General features: G+C 43.7%; 1 long non-coding RNA gene across 1 annotated transcript in view; it reads right to left on the bottom strand.

Moving 5' to 3' along the window:
• LOC112075007 (uncharacterized) overlaps nt 1–6,301 on the bottom strand; it is a 14,109-nt gene extending 7,808 nt beyond the window's left edge. Inside the window, exons 1-2 of the long non-coding RNA XR_002894897.2 lie at nt 6,263–6,301; nt 591–644 (exon numbers count right to left, since the gene is read on the bottom strand). This is a non-coding gene — a long non-coding RNA (uncharacterized lncRNA). The remainder of the gene's footprint in view (nt 1–590; nt 645–6,262) is intronic.
• Between the last annotated feature and the right edge of the window lie 2,831 nt (nt 6,302–9,132).

Here is a 9,132-nt window from a genome sequence, read left to right as displayed (position 1 = left end):
GCAGTATCATTGCAGTAACATTGCAGTAGCATTGCAGTAGTATTGCAGAAGTATTGCAGTAGTATTGCAGTATTATTGCAGTAGCATTGCAGTAGTATTGCAGTAGTATTGAAGTAGTATTGCAGTCGTATTGCAGTAGTATTGCAGTAGTATTGCAGTAGCATTGCAGTAGCATTGCAGCATTATTGCAGTAGTATTGCAGCATTATTGCAGTAGTATTGCAGTGACATTGCAGTAGCATTGCAGTAGTATTGGAGTAGCATTGCAGTAGTATTGCAGGAGTATTGCAGTAGCATTGCAGTAGTATTGCAGAAGTATTGCAGTAACGTTGCAGTAGCATTGCAGTAACGTTGCAGTAGCATTGCAGTAGTATTGCAGTAACATTGCAGTAGCATTGCAGTAGCATTGCAGTAGTATTGCAGTAGCATTGCAGAAGTATAGCAGTAGTATTGCAGTAGTATTGCAGTATTATAGCAGTAGTATTGCAGCAGGATTGCAGCAGCATTGCAGTATTATAGCGGTAGCATTGCTGTAGCATTGCAGTAGTATTGCAGTAGTATTGCAGTATTGTAGAAGTACTGTATACATACACGCTGTCCACCAGTCCCAGGGGATCCTCTAGGACCAAGCAGGCCTCTAGGACCCTGTAATACAGAAAGATGTACAGGTCAAAAACATAAACACATATAAACATTACAATTCTAAACAGCAAGTGTTGTCCGAGGGTGATTTTGCAACTACGGGGACTTTTGGCATTGTTGGAAAAAATAAAATAATATTAAATACTTTTTTTCATTTTGTCAGGAACCATAAACTGGTAATGGCTGTAAACCATTTTATATTCGACACATTTCCCCCCAAACACTTTTTCCAGATGTTTTCCGATTTGTTTTGATCCATATATATATATATTTTACTCCCTATCTTAAATCGTTGTTTTCCTTTAGTCATCGTTAAATTATCCTCTATGCTTCAGAATCAAAAAAGTTGCGTGTCTTGATTGTTGACCAATGACCAGTCATCAGCATTGGGGTGGAAAAGGCAGGTTCACATATCCAGAGCAGTGACCAGGAAGTACTTGTTTCATCTCCTCCGCTAAAACAGAGTAGCCTACGTTTACCATCTAAAATACAGTTTAGTATCTACTACTGACTCATCTTAGCCAGAACAACAACCTGGTGATGTGATTGATCATGTTCATGCTTCAGACAGGACTAGTTTAGATTGCTACCGGCTTTATGTCTAAAGAAAAGCAGTTGTAACATCGTCTTCAATATTATTCGATGAAGAATTAACACGTGAATTTATTAGGATATTTGTGAGGAAAAACAGGGCTACCAGGCTGGCAGCAGGCACTCTGCAGGCAGGCTGCCCTCCAACAGGATGGTGCGGTTCAGACAGAACATGTCGTCCATCTGATCCTCCTCTGTTACAAGAAGCTGTATGATTTAGCTTTGGCTAGACTCCAGAGAAGTGACAGGATATATCCTAGTTGATTCTGCTCTGGACTCCAGAGAAGTGACATGATATATCCTAGTTGATTCTGCTCTAGACTCCAGAGAAGTGACATGATATATCCTAGTTGATTCTGCTCTGGACTCCAGAGAAGTGACATGATATATCCCTATGATACTGTTATAGGCTTGAAGTTCTTTTTGGGGTTATAGGGTTGAAGCTCTACCGAGGTTATAGAATTGAAGTTCTACCAAGGTTATATGTTTGAAGCTCTACTGAGGTTATAGGATTGGTGAAAGCAGTTTGAAAATTGCATAAGTAAACAGGGGGAAAATATACTCTACTGTTCAAACGTTCGGGGAGTAATACACAGCGTTGTACGAGATCTTCAGTTTCTTGACAATATCTCGCATGAAATAACCTTCATTAGACTGACGAGTTTCAGAAGAAAGTTCTTTGTTTCTGGCTATTTTGAGCCTGTAATCAAACCCACAAATGCTGATGCTCCAGATACTCARCTAGTCTAAAGAATGCCAGTTTTATTGCTTCTTTAATCAGRACARCAGTTTTCAGCTGTGCTAACATAATTACAAAAATGGTTTTCTAATGATCAATTAGCCTTTTAAAATTATAAACTTGGATTAGCTAACACAACGTGCCATTACAACACAGGAGTGATGGTTGCTGATAATGGGCCTCTGTACGCCTATGTAGATATTCCATTAAAAATCAGCCGTTTCCAGCTACAATAGTCATTTACAACATTAACAATGTCTACACTGTATTTCTAATAAATTTTATGTTATTTTAATGGACAAAAAAAAGAGCTTTTCTTTCAAAAACAAGGACATTTCCAAACTTTTGAACTGTAGCGTACATTGCAGGCCTCTTTTCTGCTAACTCAAGTGGAATCGCTAAGGTGAGGTGTAGCTCTCCCAACAGCTCCTCTCCAACCGATTCACTGGGCCAGCAGCTCTTAAATACCAACTGGGCCAGCAGCTCTTAAATACCAGGTGGGCCAGCAGCTCTTAAATACCAGCTGGGCCAGCAGATCTTAAATACCAGCTGGACCAGCAGCTCTTAAATACCAGGTGGGCCAGCAGCTCTTAAATACCAGCTGGACCAGCAGCTCTTAAATTACCAGCAGGGCCAGCGGCTCTTAAATCCAGCGGGCCAGCAGGTCTAAATACCAGCTGGACCAGCAGCTCTTAAATAGCCAGGTGGCCAGCAGCTCTTAAATACCAGGTGGGCGCAGCAGCTCTTAAATACCAGCAGTGGGCCAGCAGCTCTTAAATACCAGCTGGGCCAGCAGTCTTAAATACCAACTGGGCCAGCAGCTCTTAATACCGTGGCCAGCAGTCTTAAATACCAGCCGGAGCCAGCAGCTCTTAAAACCAGTGGCCAGCACTCTTAAATACCAGCTGGCCAGCAGGCTTAAATACCAGCTGGACCAGCAGCTCTTAAATACCAGGTGGACCAGCGCTCTTAATACCCAGGTGGACCAGCAAGGCTCTTAAATACCAGCGGCCAGCAGCTCTTAAATACCAGGTGGACCAGCAGCTCTTAAATACCAGCTGACCAGCAGGCTCTTAAATACCAGCTGGCCAGCAGCTCTTAAATAACCAGGCTGACCAGCAGCTCTTAAATACCAGGTGGACCAGCAGCTCTTAAATACCAGCGGGCCAGCAGCTCTTAAATACCAGGGGCCAGCAGCTCATAAACCAGCTGGACCACAGGTCTAAATACCAGCGGACCAGCAGCTCTAAATACCAGGTGACCAGCAGCTCTTTAATACCAGCTGACCAGCAGTCTTAAATACCAGCTGGACCAGCAGCTCTTAAATACCAGGTGGACAGCAGCTCTTAACATACCAGGATGGACCAGCAGCTCTTAAATACCAGCTGAGGCCAGCAGCTCTAAATACCAGCTGGCCAGCAGGTCTTAAATACCAGCTGGACCAGCAGCTCTTAAATACCAGGTGGGCCAGCAGCTCTTGAATACCAGTGGACGCAGCTCTTAAATACCAGCTGGGCCAGCCTCTTAAATACCAGGTGGGCAGCAGCTCTTAATACCAGCTGGACAGCACTCTTAAATACCAGCTGGACCAGCAGGCTCTTAAAATACAGCTGGACAGCAGCTCTTAAATACCAGGGGGCACAGCTCTTGAATACCAGCTGACCAGCAGCTCTTAAATACAGCGGGCCAGCAGCTCTTTAAATACAACTGGGCCAGCAGCTCTTAATACCAGCTGACCAGCAGCTCTTATAATACCAGCTGGACCAGCAGCTCTTAAATACCAGCGGGCCAGCAGCTCTTAAATACCAGGTGGGCCAGCAGCTCTTAAATACAGCTGGGCCAGCAGCTCTTGAATACCAGCTGGACCAGCAGCTGCTTAAATACCAGCTGGGCCAGCAGCTTCTTAAATACCAGCTGGGCCAGCAGCTCTTAAATACCAGCTGGGCCAGCAGCTCTTAAATACCAGCTGGGCCAGCATCTCTTAAATACCAGGTGGGCCAGCAGCTCTTAAATACCACTGGGGCAGCAGCTCTTAAATACCAGCTGGGCCAGCATCTCTTAAATACCAGTGCGGCCAGCAGATCTCTAAATACCAGCTGGGCCAGCACTCTTAAATACCAGCTACCAGCAAAGCTCTTAAATACCAAGCCTGCTAGCAGCTTCTTAAATACCAGGTGGGCCAGCAGCTCTTAAATACCAGGTGGGCCAGCATCTCTTAAATACCATCTGGGCCAGCAGCTCTTAAATAACATAACAATTTAAAGAACTTTAATTTATTTGACTCCTTTTCTAACCAACTGCATTAAATATTTTCAAATTAGCAAAAAAAATGATTGTCGAAATACAGTACGTAGAAGAAGATCAAAAAGGCTTTCATTAAATAACAGAAAACAAATCATTGTTTTTGTTTTTGTAAATGCAGCTGCCGCTGTTAGTGTAGCTATTAGATGCTGTTTATCATTGTGCACTAAGCTTTATTACGGGCGATAGGTTCACTACACATCAACACATTCTGTATCAGAAGGGCCGGCCCTCCTTTGAAGTCTCTCGTAGATCGATGCATTGCACTCTTTTTTAGTTCATAAAGCCCTCCTGCGTAAACTTCCGTCGCACCTTACCTCATTGTTAACTTACAGACGTATGAGACACCAGTCTCAGGGATGGTTAACTCTGGACATCTCTTCAGTCGCCACTGAGTTAGGTTAATCTGCTTTTAGGTTTTTGCACCTCACTTGTGGAATGATCGTCAAGGCTCTCTAAAGTTGGATGAATTGGTGCCTCTAGGGCAATTTTYTTTTAAAGTAAACAAATAAATAATAAAACATTAAATGTTTTCTTATAAATCAACCCCCTTGGGGAACACAACAAAGCCCGTGGTTGCAAAATCATCCATAATGTGTTTCAGTGCAAAGTAAGACGGTATCCTACTCAGGTACTGTGTGTGGTAGCAGTGGGGTTAGCAAGAATGTACAGTGTCCACTGAAGCCTAGCTGAGAAATAGCAACACTGACCTCCTGTGGCCATTATGGTAACTACAAGTACTCAACAGCTCACKGATCTATATTTACTGCAGTCTTTCTATGGTCCATATGACGCCAGCCAGGAGGATAATTAAGTTATCTCTCATGGGTAAAGTGAGAATAGCTGCTTCTCTCAAGCTATATATTTCCTGTGAGGAGCTATTAGTTACTCCAACTCTGTCTGTCTCACACATCTCACCAAGGGCAATATTACTAATGTGATGGACAAGGCAGGCATGAATGCCATTATGAGTCTTCAGGAGGAAGAAGGAGAGGAAGGAGAGAAGAGTAGGAGAGGAGAAGTGAGGAGAGAGAGAGAAGTGGGAGAGTAGGGAGAGAGAATGGAGAGGTTAGGAAGAGAATGGCGAGAGGAGAAGTGGGGAGGTAGGCTAGGGTTGGAACTGAGGAAGAAGTGCGAGAGGTAGGGGAAGGAAGAAGGGGAGAGGAGGAAGATGGGGAGAGGTAGGAGAATGAGGAATGGAGAGAGAGAGAAGTGGGGAGAAGAGTAGGGAGATGGAGATAGTGGGAGAAAGTAGGGAGAGTAGGGGAGGGAAGGGGGGAGAGGTAGGAGAGGAGAAGTCGGAGAGGTAGGGAGAGGAGAAGTGGGAGGAGCGAGAGATAATTGGGAGAGAGCGGAGGAAGTGGGAGAGGTAGGAAGAGAGGAAGTGGGGAGATGTAGGGAGAGGAGAAGTGGAAGGTAGGGAGAGGAGAAGTGGGAGAGCGTAGGGAGAGGTAGGGAGAGAGGAAGTGGGGAGAGGCTAGCAGAGTAGGGAGAGGAAAGTGGGGAGAGGTGGGAAGGAGGGAAAGTGGGGAGGAAAGGCGAATGGTAGAGGTAGGAAAGGTAGGAAGGAGGGGAGGAGAGGAGAGAAGAGGGAGAGATAAGGAGGAAGGAGGAGAGAGACGTGGGGAGTAGATAAGGATGGAAGGACAGGATATTGGGAGAGAATAATGCGAAGGAGAGGAGACATGGGGAGAAAGGGATTGGGGAAACGTGCAACAAGAGAGCAGGTGGGTTCTTCTGTTAAGTAATGAATGTAAGGCGTAGAGCGGACGGTGGCAGTTAAGAATGTGTGTGTGTTGGCAGCATGTGTTGTTGGGAAGGAGAGAATGTGTGTCGGGGGTGAATGGAGACTGAGGCGTTTTTAGTTGATGTAATCTTCAACCTCTGGCCACTATGTTCCTGCACCTCGGAAGTCTGTCTGAAGAATACATACTCTGATACACAAGTCTGTTTATCTTTGACATGGTATTACGCATTAGAAAATACTTACACTCTCTCCAGCCAGAACCCCTCTGTCCGATCTCACCGTTCCCTCGCACTGTCGAGAAGAGAGAGAAGAGAAGAGTGGCTTATTGTGAAAGATGGAGAGAGTTATCAGACAGGCCTCATGGATGTTAGTTTGGGGTCCTCACTTCTGGCCATCCTCTCCTGGAGCACCTGGAGCAGCCGATGAGAACCCAGCTTCACCTGCAGAGAGAAGAGAGATGTCTTTACTGTCTTTACTCTGCTTAATATGTTTTCACTCTGCCTTTACAATGTATTTACTGTCTTTAACTCTGCTTTTACTCTGCCTTTACTCTGCCTTTACTCTGTCTTTACTTCTGTCTTTTCTGTCTTTCATCTGCCCTTTACTCTGACTTACTCTGTCTTTACTCTTGCCTTTACTCTGTTTACTCTGTCTTATCTGTCTTTTACTCTGCTTTACTCTTCTTTACTCTGTCTTTACAAATGTCTTTACTCTGTCTTTATCTGTCTTTACTCTGGCCTTTACTCTGCCTTTACTCTGCTTTACTCTGTCTTTTTACTCTGGCCTTTACTCTGCCTTTACTCTGTCATTTATATTGTCTTTACTCTGCCTTTACTCATGGTCTTTACTCTGTCTTTCTCTCTCTTTATCTGTCTTTACCTGTCTTTACTCGGTCCTTTATCTGTCTTTTACTCTGTCTTTACTCTGCCTTTAATCTTCTTTACTCTGTCTTTTACTCTGTCTTTTATCTGTCTTTACTCTGCCTTTACTTGTCTTATCTGTCTTTACTTGCCTTTACTCTCCTTTACTCTGTCTTTACTCTGCCCTTTTACTCTGCATTATACTCTGCTTACTCTGTCCTTACTCTGTCTTTACTCTGCCTTTACTCTGCCTTTACTCTGCTTGTACTCTGTCCTTTACTCTGTCCTTTACTTCGGTCTTTACTCTGATCTTTACTCTGCCTTTACTCGTGTCTTTACTCTGTCTTTAATTGCCTTTACTTTTGTCTGTCTTTGCTCTGTCTTTCTGTTACTCTGTCTTTATCTGTCTTTATCTGTCTTATCTGTCTTAATCTGTCTTACTCTGTCTTTATCCTTGCTTTACTCTGTCTTTTACTCTGCCTTTACTTTCTTACTCTGCTTTACTCTGCCACTCGCTTTACTCTGTCTTTTATCTGTTCTTTATCTGTCATTTACTCTGTCTTTATCTGTCTTTTACTCTGTCCTTTACTCTGCCTTACTCTGTCTTTATCTGTCCTTTATCTGTCTTTACTCTTCTTTACTCTGCCTTTATCTGTCTTTACTCTGTCTTTTACTCTGCTTATCTGTCCCTTTAATCTGTCTTTATCTGTTCTTTATCTGTCTTTACTCGGCCCTTATCTGTCTTTATCTGTCCTTTATCTGTCTTACTCTGCCTTTATCTGTCTTATCTGTCTTTACTCTGCCTTTATCTGTCTTTTACTCTGTCTTTACTCTGTCTTTACTCTGTCTTTACTGACGTATATACTGGTTCTTTACTCTGGTCAATTTAACTATGTCTGTCTTCATTATTTAAACACGGACTAGCAGGCCAGAACCAGACCTGTGGTCTGGAAAATATTCTTGCTTTCTGTGATCTCTGCACATCTATTTCAGACTAGACGGAGCCAGATTACACAAACTACAATCCAGTTTTACTAAGGCGTTTCTCTGTTACCAAAGGACAGTTCGGCTTGGCTGGAGATGGGTGCGATCCCACGATAATTGCGGGTCAAGTGTATAATGAGATTTCTAATGTCTGTCACACTAGGGCGGTGGACAGTAGCTCAGGCACTAATGTAGACCACACACACACACACGCGTGCGCACGCACCACGCACAGCACGCACGCACACAGCACCACGACCACACACACACACACCACACACCACACACACACCACCACACACACACACACACACACTTAAAACACATCCGCCCTCTCTCTATCCTGTCCCTGCACTGATTGGACACTGCAGTTAGAGTCCAGTAATGATTGAGTCTTGAGTTTCACAGATTGACAGCTTGGTAACAGTGATGTCATTTGAAGGTATTTTCAGACACAACTTGGACTGTTTGCACCATTAACAAACAGCATGCTGATTGGTAGGCTTTAAGATTAACCCATTAACAAACAGCATGCTGATTGGTAGGCTTTAAGATTAACCCATTAACAAACAGCATGCTGATTGGAAGGCTTTAAGATTAACGGGCTAGCACAGTTTTGAGGCTCATCACGCTGCATCGTTCCCCCAAACCACCTACCCTGTGTCCCTTCTCTCCCGGGAGACCTGGGAGCCCGTCGAAACCTCGGTCCCCCTGTACAGGTCACAGCCGGAAAACAACAGGAGAGGTCAACATCACAATACACACAAACACGTCACATTACCACAATGTGACTAGACAAAGTTACAATAGTTAAAGTATAGAGACTGAAGATAGTACCACATAATGATCTGTATTGATAATAGTTAAAGTTTAGAGACTATATATATATATATATATTGGTGGATACCTGTAGCAGTGGTTGTACATACCTTGCCCCCCGACTCTCCTGGCATACCCCTGGAACCGTCAGCTCCGTTGCGACCCTATGGGGAACATACCAGAGGTCATACCAGAGGTCATACCAGAGGTCATACCAGAGGTCATACCAGAGGTCAGTGGAACGATACACACATACAGCATACATAATACTAATACAGATGATAATGATAATAGTAGTAATAATAACAATAACAATAATAATAATAACAAAAATAATAATAATATTAACAGATGTTGTATCAAAAGAGGTAATTGGGTTCATCTGACTTTAGAGAAAGACACACACACACACACGCACACACACACACACACACACACACACACACACAC

The sequence above is a fragment of the Salvelinus sp. IW2-2015 genome, unplaced genomic scaffold (genome assembly GCF_002910315.2).
Source record: "Salvelinus sp. IW2-2015 unplaced genomic scaffold, ASM291031v2 Un_scaffold2929, whole genome shotgun sequence".
NCBI classification, from domain to species: domain Eukaryota; kingdom Metazoa; phylum Chordata; class Actinopteri; order Salmoniformes; family Salmonidae; genus Salvelinus; species Salvelinus sp. IW2-2015.
The sequence above is the reverse complement of the archived record's forward strand: the minus strand, read 5'-3'. Positions and strand labels throughout refer to the sequence as shown.